The sequence below is a fragment of the Branchiostoma lanceolatum genome, chromosome 2 (assembly GCF_035083965.1).
Source record: "Branchiostoma lanceolatum isolate klBraLanc5 chromosome 2, klBraLanc5.hap2, whole genome shotgun sequence".
In the NCBI taxonomy this organism is placed as follows: domain Eukaryota; kingdom Metazoa; phylum Chordata; class Leptocardii; order Amphioxiformes; family Branchiostomatidae; genus Branchiostoma; species Branchiostoma lanceolatum.
In genome coordinates, this window is record NC_089723.1 from 1,142,391 (window position 1) to 1,162,130 (window position 19,740).

The following is a 19,740-nucleotide window of genomic DNA, read 5'->3' on the forward strand; positions in this document are numbered from 1 at the left end:
CATATTAAAACATACAACAACAATATCATATCTATAAAAACTGGTTCTGTCAAGTTGAATACAAACATCTAGCTGGCACTAGAGGATCTCGACAAATTCATAACTATGCGAAAACAATTATTGTTATAGGCAATGCCAAATTTGGATAGGACACTCGATCGAAATGAATTCCATAGCTGTTGTTCCTTCTTTCTATTGTACCTTGAGCTCCTTGTTGCTCACAATGTTAAGACTCTAAAAATGATTTTTTAGTTAAGTGGCATTTTGCTTGTTAATGTGAGAGTAGGATGCCTGAGTCTGTTCCTACCTTGTATATCTTGAAGATAATTTTTCACGATGTTGAAATTAATTTTTCTTTTGACTGACATTGAGTTTTTGCCTTTTGGTGCTGATTGTGCGAAATGACCACTGTCAGTCAGTCTAGTACAGACTAGTACAAAGAAAAAAAGTTCAAATGTTTGGAAGTGACCAGTATGAGTGATATCATTGATGCTCGAGTTTGTTCCTATTAACTGGTGCATCAAGGACTCACGCCGTGTGCGGGTAACGTCACATCAGCCCGTCAGAACTTCGGGTCCATGTGTACTTGTGCACCTCGCTTTTTTTCTATATCAAGGCAAGTATAATTTCTGGATTATTTTTTGGTTATTTGATGATAAGGTCAATATTATGGGCGATAAGGTCAATATTGCTGGTGATAAGGTCACTATCTTTGTTCAGTTTCATGTCCTTTAGACTAAATTGATTTTATGTCATTTCATCTATGTTGTCTTAGTATTATATCAACTTAATCTTATTGGAACAAAAACATAGTTCGATATCCAGTACATCTTGTCATACTATTTTGTCACATTCATGTTTGTAGTCTTCTTCAACGGGCACAATAAGACGCGATATGTCTTCGCCGGAAGAACACATAAACTAGAATTGAACTATCTGCATGAAAGCTCATCTGTGTTGGTACATTCCATGATAAAGTTTGATTATTTACTTCAATAGAAGCAAGTGTAGCTCACATGAAGAAGGTCGACGTAAGAACAACTAAAAATTCGAGGTGAGCTTCATTTGCTTGTGTTGAAGTAAAGTATCAAACTTAATCATGAAATTGGACTAAAACAGAAGAAAAGAAACTGAAATCGAACGGTCAATTCTCTCCGGCACTGTAACTTTCTCATCAGCTCCCTAACACGTCGTCTTTGCGACGTCAGAAAGATAACTTTCTGAGTTCATCAAACTGCTACCATTTGTCTGTATTTCTGTCGGGACTCATCTTGTCTATAGATAAGTCCTCTAAATAGATCTCACCAATTAATGAGTAAAGGTCCTTCCTTTAGTGTATTACCTGTGGAAGTGAGCTGCAGTATTTGTCTTCATTTCATCATACCTTCATTTCTTAAACGTCACTTTAATCCTACCCAAGGCGAACGGTTTTAGAAACGTCTTTTGAGATTGAAGGAAGTGAATAAAGACCGCTTGTATGTGAAGACGAGATGTCGTGCGAGGATTTTGTCCTTATGGACCGGTTATGTAGCTGTTATTATGGTGAAAAAGTACGCCAAACTCAGTTGCATATGTCCTAGTGATATTAACAATCAAGAAAGTTTCAAAGCAGGGTCAGGATTTATTTTCAAAATTGGTAAAACGAAAAATCTTACAATATGCCTCAGGAACTTTTACTCGTCTTATGTGCCCGGTGCTGAGGAACACAGTGTGACACGTCAGACTAACTAAAAGCAAAATTCATCGCCACCATTAAGGGTATAACATCTCGGGAAAAATACTGTAAAATGTTTTGAAGCGGTTGAATGGTAATTTCCAGCACAAAAAATGGACTTACCCAACATTTCGACTTTCCAAATGCTGTGTTGGAAATTACCGTTCAACTGTAATTCAGAAAGATTTCCGCCAACACATATGAAGCTTTCAAGCTGATCCTGAACTGAACTGGAATAAAGAAGATTCAAGCTTATCGCTATATGTTACATACATGTACGTCCCTACTTCCACGTCCAGAAGTCAAGTAATAGTAAATGGAGGAAATTTGTTACTGGACCTTAGTGGTCGAACATGTGTATCAGAATGTTGGACGGTTTTATCAACTTACTCGATTTTGATATCAGTTCAAACCTGCCACACCTGTAATGTCATGAAGACGGGAACGAAAAAAGGAAATGATTTTGGAATTCAAGCGTTTTCTTCAGTCCCCAAAATACACATTGATAACGTACGTTAAATGTGCTTCAACAGGGATGACTAGCTTCAGCGTCCGTCCGTCCTGCCTTTTTCCGCCATTTTGATTCACTCACTAAACTTCAACAAACATGTAAGATAAAAGTACTTGTCATTTTTTTCAAGACATGTTTTCATGCTTACATATTATAAATCTAAAACAATTGAATGATGCTAAGTATTGGAACAGGAGAAGATTTGGTATCACATTACTTGATAAGTTTTTGTCATCCGTTCGATAAACAATGCGGCAAAGAGGTTTCACCGAGTATGTACTTTTGTACATCTATACGACTTTGTGTCAGCATTTTTGTGGCTCCATATTTCCTTAAGTTGCCCATGAGCCCTTTTGACATATTTTTACACATTTTACATTTCTGTGTTACATTTTATACCGGTTACTGTAGACCATATGACATGCCTGTGTACGGTTTTATACTGTATGTGCTCGCGTCATCTCACAGCCGCCGGTGGACCACAGCTCACATCTGCAACTGAACACAGAAACAGCGGTTAACCACAAAACACCATAAAATCCTGGTTTACCACAGGAAAACCACAAATTCTGTAACCACAGAAAGAAACACAAAGTCTTTAACTACTGTAAAACCACAAAATGCCGGTTAACCACAGAAACACCACAAAATGCCGCGGTGACCACAGAAAGCAACTACTACCGATGGGTACACACAGCCGTAAAAATGAGGATCAGGCTGGCGTAACTCAGATTCAGATTAAGTTTTATTTCTCATGACTTTGCATGTGACATTTCATAGAAATATGCACATGAAGTTTACATTTACAAAGGGGCTCATGATTTGTAAAAACTTAAACCATAATATTACAAATTTAAGATAACTAACTAGGCGCTAACAGATTAAAATAAGACACTGAGTTAAGTTTAACATATACAAAAAATATGGACTCCATAATTGTCCAACACTGAATGACAGAAACAGAGTTGTAATTTGGCGGTTCAAATCACCTATCAAAAAAACGATAACACGACATTAATGGCTAACTTTTGCTATAAAATGTCCAGATCAATTGCTTCATAATCTTCAGATTGATTATTCTGAAAAGAATTTGAAAAAGAGTGCATCACTTTGCGCCCGACATTTGTGTCGCTTGAAGAGTAGGTCTGTAAATTTGTGATCCCGCATTTCTGACTTTATGTCTTTTCTTTTTCTTGGTTTTTCAAATAAGAATAACAAATACAATAAGCGAACCATGCAGCGAGAAATGATTTTGTACAGATAATGTAATACATAGTAATAACAGAAAACTTTATGCCTTGTCGAATGCACACAAAAATGTTTCAGATTTTTGATTGTGGTCTATTTCATATGTTATCGCCACTCTTCCCGTACTTATATTGTTGTGAAAGGAGATATCGTAACATTCGAAAACTTGCCAGCAATATAAAATCCAACACCACAGAATACACATGTACACCTTAAGGTAAAGGATGTTAGCATTTCCACCAAAAAAAATCAAATTCTTTATTTTTCCAACGAGATGACAATGATTTTGTAGCGACGCTACTACAACAGGAGAGAACAATCGAAGGTTAGATTTATGTATAGCATAAGTTTTTGCTCGGGTATATTGGGTCCTTAAACTTTTTTTAAAGATGAGAAACATGTCGATATTTTTATTTCTTCTTCGCTACCATTAACTTTATGTAGTCTTGTAATAATGTGCATGTGCATGTTCATGGACAACATGGCCCAAATGTGTATGAAGAAGAACCATGATATATATATATATGAGTACAACAAACAAAATAATTGTCTAAGACTGTCTTAGAAATTACAAAAGAACTTTATTGCACGACAATCGTACACGGTACAATGTATGAAAACAACTATTAAACATAGTACAAAATAGAAGTATAGAATAAAACTTTTATATAAATATAGTAACAAATATAGTAATAAAATTACATATTGTCAAACGTGGAAGCGGCACTACTACATCAAATTTCACACCCCGGATTTCTTTCTATCGAGGTTTGCTTTAGTACAGGATACCGATAAACATGTGCACAGAAGTAGTTATGATACTGTAGCCTTCAGGGCGTACAGTGTACTTGGTGCTTTGCTTTGGTGTGGGTATACTTGTTACGTTGAAAAGTAACAGAGGAAAATGTTTGGTTATTTTATGTTTAGGTTTAAGTATCTACATACACTTTGATCTGTTGATTGGGCTCGAAAAAAACAGTTTGTTCAATGCTGAAAGTGCTTACCCAGGAATCTAAAGATTTGATAAATGAAATTTGAATATGTACACAGCTACAGATATGGTGTTGATATTGTAGACTTCAGGACGATTCAGTGAACTTTTTGCTCGTTATACGCCAAGCATTATACTGGACAATAATAGAGGTGCATGTTTTCTATCTGTGTTTTATTCTCAGTTCGTATATGCTGTGTTCTGATCTATTCTGTTCTGTGTGGTTCGAAACCAGCTCGTTTAAAGCTGAACGCATTACCGAGTAATCTGAAGATTTAAGAAATGAAAATGATACAAAAATCAGTATATAACTGAAAAGGACTTACCATGAACGTGCCAGGATAGTTTGACTTTCGTACTATACAGTGTGGGCCTCTTTCACAACTAAATATATACAAGAGTAAACATCGAATGATTTCCAAAACCATACTCTGCATTCGTCCTTTTTCTTAGGCCTCTAGTTGCGTATGTAGTGCTTGCAGCAATATGCTTTTTTTCGTCTTGGCCTAACGTTTAAGACATGTAATATTATATGATACAGCTATATAGTTTGTTAAATTCCAGATGGACTTTCATCCTAATGTTATAACCGTTCATTTGATCTTCCGTAAAACAAATCAGTCTAAAAGTTGTGGATATGTAGTGGACCCAAAGTAGAGTGGAGGAAAAGTAGTTTGTAGTCCTGCAAACAATATATCAAGTCTCTGGGTTTCTCCCTTTTTTTGCTCCCCCAGATATTTCAGAAAATGCTTTAAGACGCCAAATTGACCATTAGATTCATCTAGAAATTATGAAAAATGTAGATAGTGGACAAGAGCACGAGAAAATGACACGTTGAGAAATTCTGACCAAAACAAAAACGTGCACGCAATGCTGCTTTTAAAACCCTATTGCGAACTCTGATACTTTCGTTTCATTGTGTTAATGTTCCTTTTACCGTCAGCAGTGGTATTAGCCAACATCGTATGGACAATGAGATGCGGTTGGATAATACTAAAAGTCAACATTTGTATGTCCTCTCTTTTCCATTTCGACATGAAAAGGTTTATGTCATAGTTTCTTGAGAATGCCCCAGATGTACAATATGTCCTGACTAGAACAAACCACCCAAAAATCCAATGGTCAACAAACCATGAGCTGTTTTTTATGGTCAACAGCATTGAAATAATCTAACTTCTAAACAACTTCCCTTTGACTTGAAATGCTAGGATTATCCGACACAACAAAAAATATCGCATGTCGATTTCTGTTTCCATCTGAACATTCGTGACTTACATGTACATTTTATGTGAGAGCCTGGCTTAAACATTCATGTTTCTCTGTCCGTTGTGTTTAGCTCAAACCACTTTAAATGAAGTTTAAAGCATTGAAATAAAGAAACAGTATGCGTAGTCATACAAATCAGTATAGGGCAAAATACTGGCCATTTCTTAAAATGATTTTGGAAAGCAAAATCTGTAAAAGGGAACGAGCACAAGGCAATCGACTCAAGTACTTGAACCACACTGAAATTCATATTTTCTAGGACAACTCAACTTTTATACACCTAAAGGAATTAATATAAAGGAATACCAGTGATGTGATCAAGCAAAAGGAGCAACACGTTCAAAATTTACAAGCTTTCAAACAGTATTGTCGCTTCACTGGCATGTAGCATTTGTTAGTATAACTGTCAAGCCAAACTCACGTGCGCGCCTTTTAAAGTTGTAAACAACGTAAAAATACAAAAGCAACGGTTTTAGGAAAATACAAATATGTACAATCTGTTTTTGCTGTTGGTGTAAAATACAGTGTATCAATCCGTGTTATAGTTTTTACCATGGAGGGAGATGGTGGTTACGAAGGACCTATATATGTCCTTACAAGTACACCAAAACGACCTGTATCTTTCATGATATCTAAAGAATACGTTGTCTATCTCTGTATAACTAACCAAATGAAAAACCGGTGTCTTCAAAGAAAGAAAAAGAAGGCATACTTGCAATGACCATACCTCAAAATCTCCATGTTACAACCTGAATGAATGTTTTGGGCACACGAAAAAATTTCACTCTACGTCTCCATAATATGTCAGGTTTTGAACCAAATGTTCATGTTGCCAAAGAATATCCAAAGCTATAATTCTTTTTTATCTTATTTCTGAGGCTCGTTGAAACAAATATTCCAAAAATACCACGGACAAATTACAAAATACAGTCCTACAAAAAAGCAGCTTAAGTCAGATAACACACAGCTTCATATTTGCAAAACCGATCGTTTTTTTGTTTATTTTTATTCGTTATAATTTGTTGTTTCGGTGAAACAGAAACAGCGACGCAGAGGAAATAATACAACAAAAATAACGATAGAAAGAGGCAAGGATAGGTAAGGATGTTGTGATGTAATGTGATACAATATAATGCACAGTTTTGTATATACGGTGCATTACAAAATATTGAAAATTATATAATACCTTGTGGTTGAGAAAAATTTTGCAAACTGGTATATGATGAAGGTTTATGTGTAAAGTTATATTTACCTTCCAGCCGTGCCTATAACTTCATGTTGTGTTGACCAGTTCACTATCACAGATCCACACAAAGGTCTTCATATATGTAGGGGACAGTTTGAAACTACCCATGGTTGTGAGAGGGCTAAAACTGAGTTTCTCAACTCACAAAAAATCTTATATTATTACAGCTAGCATTATGTCAACTAATAATGTTCTGTAAAATATACTTTACTGCGTAATTATCATTAAATAACCGGTGCTGTAACAAAATGAACGCGGGAAAATAGCGCTGAGTCTGGAGGTTCAGAGCAGCCCGAGTTTGGAGGTGACAGCCGTCAAAACGCCTGTTCCGCCGCCATATTTGTTTGCTTATCGACGGCATCTGTGTCTTTGTGTTGCCCAAACCTGCCCAACCCTTCCTGCCAATACAAAATCTCTCACATTTCCGTGTTCTGGGATGTATGTTGAGTTTGAGTTTTCAGTATCATCTTTGGAAGATCAGGAATTTTGACAAAATTGCCAAAAAGATAATAAGCTGCATCGCACTCCACTACATCTTAGGTTGGAACAGTAATATGTAGCTTTAGCACCATGGTGATTGCCTTTACCTGCATGTTTAAGAGTCAACAAAGATCCTATTTATTTTTTCTGCTTCTACAAACGCTTTTGTACTTGTAATTACCATTACAATTGACATAAAGCACCAAAAAGTAGAGAATATATATATATATACATATATATATACACCATCAGTAGAGAAATATGCGCAAATAATTTTACAGAAAACAACTGTACAATAGACTCATGCAGTTATCCCAGATCTTAGCGACTATACCATGAACTTAGAGGTTGTACTGTTGTAGTAATACTTACAGATTACTGTAACTCAACAAAAACGTGGTGGCTTGGACCACTGGATGCAGTTGTGCTCTTGACTGCAGTTATCAATTTGAAATCTGCCATTTTATATTCTATGCACTAGATATACATACAGTATTGCATGCGAGACTATACTGAAAATATCTATGGAATATTCACAACGGTAGTTGAGCAGAAAAATTACATTGTAGTTGATGTGTATGTTGGTTAGACTATGCCTTCTCTACATAACTGTTGTATACTATTGACGATAGACTATCCACTGTAAATTACACAAAACAGTCATAAATTCAAAGAAGAGTATACTGTGCAGGGGTACAGGGTAGTGCATATAACTAGCCATTTAATGGGTCACCTAAAAGTTAGATTTCTCTGTAGTATTAACCCTATTTGGGCCAGTAACGACAGTTATGTATATCCCGTGTTCACATCAGATAATGCTAGAATATGCCATCCATAGAGAGTCGTAAACAACACAAAACAGTCATAAATTCAAAGAAGAGTAAACCGTGTAGGGACGCAGATTAGTGTATAAAACTGCCCATGTAATAGGTCACCTAAAAGTTTTACATTCTCTGTAGTATCAAACCAATTTGGGCCAGTAACGACAGCTATGTATATACCGTGTACACATCAGATAATGCTAGAATATGTCATCCATAGAGAGTCGTTAACAACACAAAACAGTCATAAATTCAAAGAAGGGTATACTGTGTAGGGGTGCAGAGTAGTGTATAAAACTGCCCATGTACTGGGTCACCTAAAAGTTTGAAAATCTCTGTAATATTAAACCTATTTGGGCCAGTAACGACAGTTATGTATATACCGTGTACACATCAGATAATGCTAGAATATACCATCCACTGAGAGTCGTAAACAGGCAATTGGTGATAGAATAACACGCTTTCCTTCAGTAGTCAGACGGACAATGCGTCTGCGGTTCCCCTCAAATTAACAGCTAACAAGAACTGTAATTTGATAATGGTGGCCATAAAGGGAGCGACTGATTTAAGGAGGTATACGTCTCTACCTTGTTTGTGTCTGGTGAGTTTGACAGGGTCTTCAACAGCTACATTTCATTTCATACTATAAAAGCTAAATTTCATTTCATGCTATACAGTTCGTGCCTAAAGAACAACACGCCATTGTTTGACACCCCCGACTTTTACATTAATTTTGTAAGAAGCATCACAGAATTAAGAACGTTTCCTAAATGTTCATTATAGTCATGTGGCTAACTCAAGGAGGTAGAGCTCTCTACGTTTTTATGTCTTAAATTTGACATGCTACATGTTTTTCAAATGCTACATCTAATTCCATACTACAGTGTGCGCTTCTTCCACAACATGCCATTGTCTAAAACTCATGAATTTCTATATATATATATATATATTCATTTCATTAGAAGCAACATAGACTAAGCAACGTTTCCTAAACTATCACTATAGTCAGATAAAATAAATTTGGTTGGTGCATTGAAGAATACAGACCTTCCTATATACTTGACATACAGTGAAATATAAAGCATGAACTTATGGTAAAGCAATTCAAACGACGAGGTATGGTGACAAAAATGTTCCCCAAACTTTCTTTTTGTTTCATTTTCTCTCTGAAGCCCAAATACAGCACTTCAGACTGTAACTTAACGCTTTGTAGTGTCTGTATTTGTAAATAGAAATTATCTAACATGTTCTTACACTAAAGACAATCAAGCCTACCGTGGCGAGAAGATAGCTGAGAGTTTTGCGGTGTGGAACTCCAGTGGGAAAATAAACATACAATTGTGACTGTAAAATTGTAGAAAAGGTGATGCAATCTGTGTGTTACCACAAAAGGACAAAACATAGTAAAGAGAAACGGATTGAAAAGAAAATAATCATTGCTGCCCGAAACGTCAAAAGCTTTCCAGACTTTGGGTTGTGTGCTTTATTTATTCCCGTCAGATTTGATACCAAAACTGTTCAAAAGCTGCAAAGCTATGCAACTGCTCTAAATACAATCTCTTTCGCCCAAGTCCTATTGCCAAACTCACATTAAATTAAATACAATCCTTCTCGTTTACTTTCCATTGCTAACACAGAGTTTAATTCCTACAAAACTGGCCGACTCAGAAGTCAAAGTGATCTCGAACCTCAGTGCAAGTTGATAACAACACAAAAGTCTGAACAACGAAACAGTGCAAATTTACTGCCACCAACTCTGTTATTTAGGTCAGCTCTACACCACCCTACCAACTGTCCCAGCCGATAAACCAAAACACTTTTTAATTACTTTCTGCGTCATAAGTTTCAAAAGTAGGTCAGTACCCCGTCACTGTAGGACAAGACATCATATGGTAAACACCATCGCACAGACTGGCGAGCTGAGTTTACTAGATGTCATAGGAAATGTCACTTCGTTTTTGTTTCTGTTGATGAAACGGGAACAGTATTATATCATAGATTGTGTATTGCTGGTTCCTTTCTCCCATTTATCATATGACCCAGTGTGTAATATAGAACTGTGAAGATATTGCTGATTGAGACCAACACATCATGACACAACTGTCCTAATAATTTTAAGAGATCCTAATATCGTTGCCAAGAACACATATCCTGGTGCTTTGACAGACTGGAACAACGTGAAATTAAAGTAGTGATCATCAAAATGTTGAACATGTTGATTTGCTAGAACTTGTTGTAAAATTGGGAAAAACTGGAGATAAAGTGAGTTCAATTTCTATTAAAAAATGTAAGTCGTTTCACACCGAGCTCCTCCTAATAGTTTATATACTACAGGCTAAAATGACAGTTTGATGAAGCTTTATGAAGGACTGATGCCACAGATTACTACCCCGGTGATTTACCACTTGTCAAACCCGCCTGTGTCCACTGGTCACTACCGTACCAGTAAGATATTTCTACTGTACTTATAACAGTAGATACTCGTACTGACCTCAACCTCTGGTGGCAGAGTTTTGTATGCATTATCACTGAACATGACTTATCATCTTGCTAGTTTAGTAGCGACCACAAAGTGAGATTTATTATTATATCATCTGACAGCATGTTACTGGTCAAACTCTGATGCTTTTTTTGACAAAACGTTCCTAAAAAACATTTCAGTAACAATGTTTCCTAGTCCTAGACCCTCCAGTGGCCTGAAGTTTACCATGGGGTTAATATATAGTATCTGATGTGGTTGCATGGGTGGTAATCCCCAAGGAACAGATCAAAAATATAAGATAAAAGAATGTTCTGAAAATAAATAAACTTCTTATAACAAAAATCACTTTTTTTTGCTGAATGGATGTCTTCATTCGTATGGGTCCTGGTGTTTAGCATCAGATACATATTTGTATGTACTGGTCAGATTGCAGTAAAATATAATTCAATGACATAGACATTTCAAGTTTTCACAAATACATCAGTTGTAACTGTAGTTTTTGTTTTCACTGAAAAGCGCACAACTATGGTCAAAAAGGAAGGGGCAGTTTAAATAAAATCATCATATATGACCAGGTAAATAGAATTATAGTGACATTTGTTGGCTAATATCATGCTCCAATGTTAAGTTATGTTTCGTTTTACTTGTTACTTTACACATTCATTGACAGAGTAAACAGTGGCGTATGTCTATTACTCTGAAATTGTAAGGAAAGTCGAGTCATTTATAAATAGCCATTATTAGGAAACACAAAATATGGCATTTTCATGTTTCCCATTTCTCGTAGAGTGTCTATCAATTTCACTTAACTAGTTGTCTTTGCTGTAGATTTGAATTACGGCGGACAAGATTCAAGAACAGCCCATTTGTCATATACAAGTACATACGACAATATAGTACATATTCTTTCAGTCATTGACGAAAGATAGCGGGTTCTGTCTGAAACGCCTGACTGTTTTAACATTTTATCCAGTTGCTTGAGTAGCTATATTTGGTGTACATATACTGAAGCAAAATAGATGCCAGTAAAAAGAAAACGGAGTAAATACTTACCGGGTTGAAAACAGTCCATTCACATCGCGCCTGCCAAATGCCATATATCCTCCCCTGCATCCGGCAAAGCAAACATAGCCTGCAGGCGGGACCTTGAACGTGAAGTCCAGCTTTGACCTGACCTTACCTTTGACCCGGGTTGACCTGATGTTGTGATATGACTGGAGGTGGGTGTGGCACGATGCGACCTCGAGGGCGTCACGATGTCTCAGTTTCTCCTCGGCAAGTCGGGACACTTTTCTCCACAATTTTCCCCAGTTCTGGTTCGACGTCCAAGATTTACGGCTAGACGGTTCTATCCCCTGTTCGCCTGTGAAGAGTCGTCACTACTTCTCTCCCAGGGTAGGAGCGTCGTCATTCCGTATCACAACAGCAAGTTCGGCTCACAATTTCGCGTCACGCGTTGTTTAAACTTTCTCCTAATCTACTTCGCTATATGGAAGAAAAGGGTTCATCTACTGAACATATTAGAACTTGTGGAACCGTGTGACAGAGTAGTTCATACCATGGACAGACTCTAACTCAGGAGTAGGTCCCAAAGGGTGCCTACTCTCGCTGATGGAGGCTTGTGAATGTAGGACCTGTAGAGTTCTACAGTGGAACCTTATGTGTAATGTTTGTTGCGCGTCGGTCTGGACGATCGCACTAAATCATGCGTCACGATCCGGACGACATTCGGAGACAGTCTCGTCTGTATGCAGGGCGGGGTCTCGTCCACTGACGGCGAAGGAGACACTTCTCCCTTCATTATCACACTTTATTTTGACGAGAAGCAATCCCGACGTATGCCGTGATACTCTACGGTAGCGCCTGAGGTGTTTAAGCTAAGAACACTGCTAGAATCAGACGACAGACGTTCCCGTCAGCCGAGCGCCGCTTCAGACGCCCCTGAACCGCCTGATCTCGGGCCCGCACCGCTACTTCTGCTCATTGAAAGTGGCTCATTTCTGAGAAAATTCGTACACGTTGCAAAGGTCAAGGTACACTATTCATGCTAGGTCCTCAATCTACGATTGAAAGTAGCCCACCTCGGGTCGGCCCGGCTACGTGACATGCACGGTAAGGACGGGTCTTCCTATTGTCTGCCCGCCGACTATTTGTCACGGCGGCCCGACAAATATTACACAGGCCTCAAGCCGAGAAACTTCACATTGTTCGCCGTGACTTTGATAGCCTGTCTGCGCACCCAAGGCTCCGTATGTCCTACCCCTGTGTTGGGTGAATGCACAAACTGTAAGGGCCTAGCGACCGGGGGACTGCGGGGAAAGGTCTGACTTTTCACAGGGGCTGTCAGCAGATTCCTGCACGGGCGCGGGACAGGTCTGCACCGCCCGGAGGTCAGGACGCTGCCGGGCGGATTAGCAATTCAACTCAGACTAAACTTCATTCAGTTTGGCAAAGTATTTAGACTGGTTCTCGGGACGTAATTTGTCAGACTCGGTGTCGTGGTTGTCCTCCCCCCCGTACAATGGAGATCCACACACCGGCGTCACCGTGATGGCTCGGCCGTGATCGATCATCGCCAGCCCCAGCCATAGGTACATATCCGCTGTCACCAGCCCCGCGATTACCCGTAAATTACGGCCTTCTTGTGCAGCGGCCATGTTTAAGGTTACCATGGAAGGGGCTTCTTAATGGAAGTGGTCGATGATGATGGCGGCGGTGGTTATGTGGCGTGCCGAATGTGGTGCTAACTTTCCTTTGTGATCTCGCTAGGTCGGTCAGCGTACGCCTGACCCAGAATCTTCGTGAAGTATTCTCGCAGAAAAGTTGGCTTTATGTGCAATTTTACTGCGGATTTAGGGAAAAGTAAGCACTAACGGGTAGTGTGGGGCAAGGATGAGTTAACCTCGGGGGATTTGGCTGTATCCATGCGAAAAATTGACATCGATCTAAATCCGTTGTTCTACACGAATTTGCGCCGCTATCGGAGTGACACATCTAAACCCGGTCCATCCATACCGAGGGTAAGCAGCCTATATTAGCACCACTGACACCCACTCCATTCATTACGGCATTGACTCTTACCCGCCGCCCGATACCATCTTATCTGGGCTCTTCGTGCCGCAATTTGGGGACCGGGCAGAAACGACTCAACTCTCTACAAGCCGTTAACTCCGCCATTCCCCTCGCAGAAACGACTCAACTCTAGATCTCTCCAAGCCATTCCCCTTGTGGATCGGGGTTTACATCTACCGGGTTTTGAAGTAGCGAAACTGTAGCAATTTGTGGCCAATCTTAGACGTCGGTTTGCCATTGCAACATCAGTATGTATTTCATACATCTGTATAATCGTTTCTGATGAATGTAGGTTGAGAATAGTATACTGTGGTGTGACTGTAAGTCATCGTAACTTCTTATGCCGGTAAAGTTACGCACAAATGTCAAAGCAAAGGTATGAAAATTTACTCTCCAAAAGATTCAAGAAGGTTTGGCATAAACGTTACCGTACTTGTCACCTTACAACAACGTTCTTCATCTAGAACTACAACTTCTAACACACCAACACAAGACATACCTTACATACATCAAGGACAGAGCCAGTGACGGAGTAACTTTCCCAAAGTTTTATTACTTTTTAAACCCTTTTCTTTTTATCACCTAGATCAGGTCTCTGTACGCAACATTGGTAGTCATGAGCAGCTCTCGCCAGGTCGGCCCAGAGACCAATCAGCCAGTAAATCTCCGGCTCCAGAGCACTTCTCCTACCTTTCTCACGACCCCGCCGCATTTATAGTACTGCCTATACTTCTAACATTGTTCCCTGTTAGATATGCTTAATCTGCGACAACAATGGCTGGAAGTCTGCACAGACTGCGCCGGGACCCCGCAGGGAAGGGTCAGCGTTTTGTGTGGCGAACTTTCTCATAGCATTCTTCTTACTGGGATCTATAACATTCCACTTACCCATAGCATTCTTCTAACGTTAGATAATGATACAGAATCTGCTATATTCAACTTATTCATTATATTCTTCTAACTGGGCTCTATAACATTCCACTTACCCATATCATTCTTCTAACGTTAGATAATGATACAGAATCTGCTATATTCAACTTATTCATTATATTCTTCTAACTGGACTCTATAACATTCCACATACACATATCATTCTTCTAACGATAGATAATGATATAGACTCTGTTATAGTCCACTTTCTCATAGCATTCTTTCAACTAAGTTCTGCTACATTCCACTAACCCATAGCATTCTTCTAACGTTAGGTAATGATACTGTTATATTCTGTTACTTTCTCATAGCATGCTAGCATTATTCTTACTGGGCTCTGCTACATTCCAGCTACACATATCATTCTTCTAACGTTAGGTAATGATGCACACTCTGTTGAAGTCCACTTTCTCATAGCATTCTTCTAACTAAGTTCTGCTACATTCCACTAACCCATAGCATTCCTCTAACGTTAGAAAATGCTACATACTCTGCTACATTTCACTTATTCATAACATTTTTTAACGATACAGATAATGAAACAGACTCTGCTTCCACTTTATGATAACGTTCTTTTAAAAGTTACAGACTCTGTCACATTCAACTTTTCCATTACTTTATTCCAACGGTAGATAACGATATAGGCTCGGGTTCAATCCAATTTCTCATTGCATTTTTCTAACATTTGAGAAGTACACAATTAGGCTTGTCTACATTCTTCTTTCTCGTGGCATTCCTCTAACGTCAGAGAACGCATCGAATCGTTACTGACTGCTTGTAACGGTAACTGTAAATATACATATAGAGAGAGATTACTGGAATTAGCCTACGTATCTTATCCAGTTGTAGAAATTGATTTGCCTGTAAATAGATATTGTTTACCAGATGTCTAACATTCGCGAATGTACCAAATGTCAGTCGTGACTTACAACGGGTGAAAGAACGATAAGAACTATAAATACGTCTTACTGTAACTTCTAAAAATCTGTCGGTGGCTCATACTCGTCAGAACAAAATCAGTCTCCTTCTTCCTAAGCCCATGATCTTCGAGACATCCCTCGAGGCACATATTACACCCAAACAATTTCGACACATCATGGCTGAATCATTATCTTTGATATTGTCGTAATATACCGATTTCTTTCCAAAATCCTAGTCTACATACTAGAAGACTTGCATGGCTTCAGTATGCTCTTTCGAGGCACATATTACTACATCCAAACAATTTCTACACATCGGGTTCTCCTAGGGCTGAAGTATTATCTTTCATATTGTCGTAGCGTAGTGATTTCTTTCCAAAATCCGAGTCTACATACTAGAATATTTGCATGGCTACGGTATGATATTTTCAATTGGTACTACTATGATCAAACTCTTCCGAGAGTACATAGAACTAAGCACATTCACATCATTACATCACCGTCTAGCGTTGGAACGTGTTGCTGTCGTGATCGCACTGATCGATGTGCTACACATTGCAGACGTATTTAGGTTTGTCTCTTCGACGTCATGACACACCATGTGCACAGTAGTCAGTTATATGGCTAAAAACGGCGCTTATAGGTATTTTATGTTGTAAATTGCAATACTATACAAGAAAATCGAGTTGCATCCTGCAATACTATGATACAGTGACCGTGGTTTGCAGACTTTCTCACAGCTTCTTATACAGATCTTCAATTGCGTTTCTAGATCGATGAAGTTCAGACAATACGTTATAAACGTCCTGAATGTTGTTAGATGTTTCCCTGCACGGTGAGACCAGCACAACCCGGTAAACCAGCCCTCCCATTGTCCTATACAGAACGTGGTGACTTCCATTCGGATCTGCGGTGACGTCCTGCCCGACCTGTGCTGAACTTGTGGCCGCAGTAATGGCAGATGAAAAGAGTCACACCGTCTCTATTTTCCTGCCACAACCCGGTAAATCAGCGGGCTGTGAGCGCGATGTGGCCTCGGATGAAAATCTCTGAACTCCGCCGCATGACTCACGGCAAAGTTCGTCGGGAAGTTCGCGGGTGGGGTCCCGGCGGACAGCGACGTTCCCGCCGACTGATGAATCCTGACCGCCATTTCCCTGGGCACTGGACATGACGCCCGCTCACGCCGCATTCCAATCTGACCCCACACATCCGATCGAATCTTGATGATCGATTCCACTACATGGTAACATCATGATGCCTATCTTACAAGAACTCATCTTCACCGAGTCGTATATAAACATCCTACAGGCAGTCCGGTGATCCGTCATCAGTAGATTAAAGTGCTCCATCATGGACCGGAGGAGACAGGAGTGTCCAGAAGCTCCGCGGTCCATCCTCCGCCCCGGGGGAGGCAGCGGGTATGGACCTGCTAAAACGATTGGTTCTACCGTATCTGCTTAAGATGCACCGTGGTGCCCCCCTCCCCACGGCAATGTACACCAGTCTTTAGCGATGTTTGTAGTGTAGTTTGTACACATCTGTGGTTTGAGTGTTCGTTGTGGCCTTGTGTTCGCCTTTATCGTTCCGGCGCAGCCTCCGAACCATGCAGCCATCCCAAGATGGCCTCCCTTTGACTCTGGTCCCGCCCGGCACCGGCGTGTCTGCCGCAGCTCCTGGGAGAGCGGCTGGCTGAGAGGCCGAGTAAGACCTCGGTTCGCTGCCCTGTCTGCCGCGTGGCTCAGTGTCTGTGAGAAATGTCGTGGGCAGTCGGCACAGGGGCAGATATCCATCTCACCTAAAAGCCGGGCGGCCGAAGAAGACAGTAATATTCTAAGCTACGCAAAGTGGCCGTCGTCTTTGTGCCCTTCTGCTGCCCATGGCGTAATGGCGACCTTTGACCTAGAACGAAACAAAATGGAGGGTTTAGGAGGTATCGTCTGAGCGTGGCTAGGAATTTCGCGTCAGTGGGGACGTGGGGATTAGTATGTGATGGATAGACGATAGGTAATCACACATGGTAAACAGGTGCGTACTTACAGGACTAGGGGAGGAGGTGGCGGGGTTAGTGGCAGGGATTACAGGGAATGGATGGAGAGACGGAGAGTCCCGGACCACACCCCTGTCATCACACACACACGGTAATATCAGCGCAGCCAGGTATGCTGAACGCTGCTAAGGGATCCATTCTACAGCATTCAGTAGACGGTCTATGGGGGTCGGACTGGCAACTAATGCACCAGCAAAGATTCCTGATGTCTTAAGTACAGCACGAGGAGAGTTGGAGTTAAGAACTACTGGCGGTGTCGCGAAGTTAGAGGCGCGAAGAGTAAGATGCAGACACCAGGTCCAGCTGTCTGTACTGTGGGTGGTAAAATATACAATTTTTCACGCGGTTTGCAATACGTTAAATACGAATCTTACACGACAGGTTGTAAAGAGTTACGGTACATCCATGCTGCTTGAGTTAATCTGAACTGATAAAGTCCCACCACTACCAACACTCTTCACGAACAGACACTGTCATCATTAGCAATGAACCCGACCATACCCGAGACAATCCACAAATACACGGACCTGCAAAATCGAAAGAAATGGAAAATATGACGAATAACTAAATTGTAGCCATTCATGGGTAAGAAAGCAAAGCAGTTCATCGACACTTTTGTCATGTGGAAATATCAAAACACTGTCTGTATTTCATCATTTCATTGATGAGACTATTTTAAGGTCAGAATGCTTAAAGATGATTTTCCAGCAGCTAAATTTGTCTCGGGAGAACCATCTCCCCCCCCCCCTCCCTTCATACCGATGATCTAATAAGAAAATAAATAGGACCTCTCACAAAGGAACGGGAGGACCTCGGCTGCGGCCCGACAAAAGGATTTATAGCCGTCGATTTAATCCCCCCTTTATCCCTGCATTGCCGCCTACATAAACTACATTTATTGTTGGCATAGAAATAATGGAGCTTCCTCGACGGCATCAATTCTCAGCTTTGGAGACAAGTGTAGTATCTACTGCGGCTGCCGAGTTGGTAATATCCAGCTGTAACGTGTCCCCACGCCAACAAACTGTAGATCGTACCTGATATCAGGTTTATCAGACTTAGTGTGGGGTAAGTATAATGACGTACGGCAGTTTTGAACTATAGTAGTACCTCCCACAAATAATTTCATCAGGTTGGTAGAACATACCATACGATATTTATCAGTTTCAGCAGGTGAGATTCCTGGTTATGTAAAAAGAAACTCCAAATATCCTTTAGTAGTACCTGTAAATTCCGGCTAACTGATATTTACAAGTACATGTAGATAAATGTCGATAGTCATAGACTAGCAAAAACGTGATAGCCCAAGATATTCCCTACTTTCTGTTGTGAGGAAGTACAAAATAATACCTTTGCTTAGTGTGAGGTCTGTGTACTGACCTATGACAATTTTGAACTATAGTAGTACCTGTAATTTCAGGCTAACTGATATCTTCTAGTAGATAAATGCCGATATTCATAGACTAAGAAAAAAACACGAGAGCCCAAAGACTACCGTACTTCTCTACTTTCTGTTGTGAGGAAGTACAGAATAATACCTCTGCTTCCACGCTGTTTAGAGAGCGCCAGTCTCCCGAGGGACTCCTACTATTTTGGTCCCTCCATGACCTCCAGTAGGAAACATTAATAACATCGCTACAGTCCATACCAGCGTCTACATGTAGGTTCGGTACAAAGGAGATGTGTAGTCACGTATATACACCACACTAGTGTCCACATTGTGGTGCAGGCTAGTTTCCTAAAGGTATGCTCGCTACACTCAACAGTAGGTTCTAGCTTTAACTCAGTTTAGAGGTTGAAAGCTCTGATCTCTACTACTCCGAGTTTCGTTCGTTTAAGTGGTTTACATCTAAACTTCCTACACGAGGGTCTCTGTTTGCTACTGCTCAAAGATCTACCCCACACTTCATGACAGGCTCCTACTTTGGTGAAGCTAGAAGGTAAAGACCGGAGTCCGTACTAGGGTCTATGTTTGATGAAGTTTTGATACGTTAAGCTAAGCTACCCAC

The 19,740-nt window shown here is 40.1% G+C and overlaps 1 protein-coding gene and 1 long non-coding RNA gene across 6 annotated transcripts in view; one reads left to right on the forward strand and one right to left on the reverse strand.

The window, feature by feature from the left end:
- LOC136427150 (uncharacterized) overlaps positions 1-19,740 on the forward strand; it is a 56,916-nt gene that overhangs the window by 13,447 nt on the left and 23,729 nt on the right. The gene's annotated exons all lie outside the window — the stretch shown is intronic.
- LOC136427148 (uncharacterized) overlaps positions 14,365-19,740 on the reverse strand; it is a 64,893-nt gene continuing 59,517 nt past the window's right edge. For all 5 annotated transcript variants that reach the window (XR_010754373.1, XR_010754374.1, XR_010754375.1 and 2 more), the window contains one exon: positions 14,365-17,583. The gene's annotated coding sequence lies outside the window, so the exon portion shown is untranslated. The remainder of the gene's footprint in view (positions 17,584-19,740) is intronic.